This window comes from Penaeus monodon, chromosome 24, assembly GCF_015228065.2.
Source record: "Penaeus monodon isolate SGIC_2016 chromosome 24, NSTDA_Pmon_1, whole genome shotgun sequence".
Classification (NCBI taxonomy): domain Eukaryota; kingdom Metazoa; phylum Arthropoda; class Malacostraca; order Decapoda; family Penaeidae; genus Penaeus; species Penaeus monodon.
Window position 1 is genome coordinate 7,857,304 of NC_051409.1, and position 379 is coordinate 7,857,682.

General features: G+C 49.6%; 1 protein-coding gene across 1 annotated transcript in view; it reads right to left on the minus strand.

The window, feature by feature from the left end:
* The window catches only part of LOC119588540 (galactosylceramide sulfotransferase-like), a gene marked incomplete at its 5' end in the record, with an annotated part of 93,994 nt that overhangs the window by 4,637 nt on the left and 88,978 nt on the right, over nucleotides 1-379 (minus strand).

Consider the following 379-nt stretch of genomic DNA (forward strand, 5'->3'; position numbering starts at 1 on the left):
TAGATTTTAAAACATGCACCGCATATGTGGACTAACCCCGCATATGTGAATTAACCCCGCATATCTGGACTAACCCCGCATATGTGGCCTAAACCTGCATATGTGGACTAACCCCGCATGTGTGGCCTAACCCCGCATATGTGGACTAACTTAGCACATGTGGCCTAACCCCGGAACCCCGCATAAGTGAACCAACCCCGCATATGTGGCCTAAACCCCGCATATGAGAACCAACTCCGCATATTTGACCTAAACCCCGCATACGTGGACTAATCTCACATCATCTCACACGGTAGGTATATCAGGCTCCGTGCCTGGGTGAACGGATGTGGGATTATCGTCACAGAAAGCTTTAGTCAACACCTAGCTTCCTTACCCT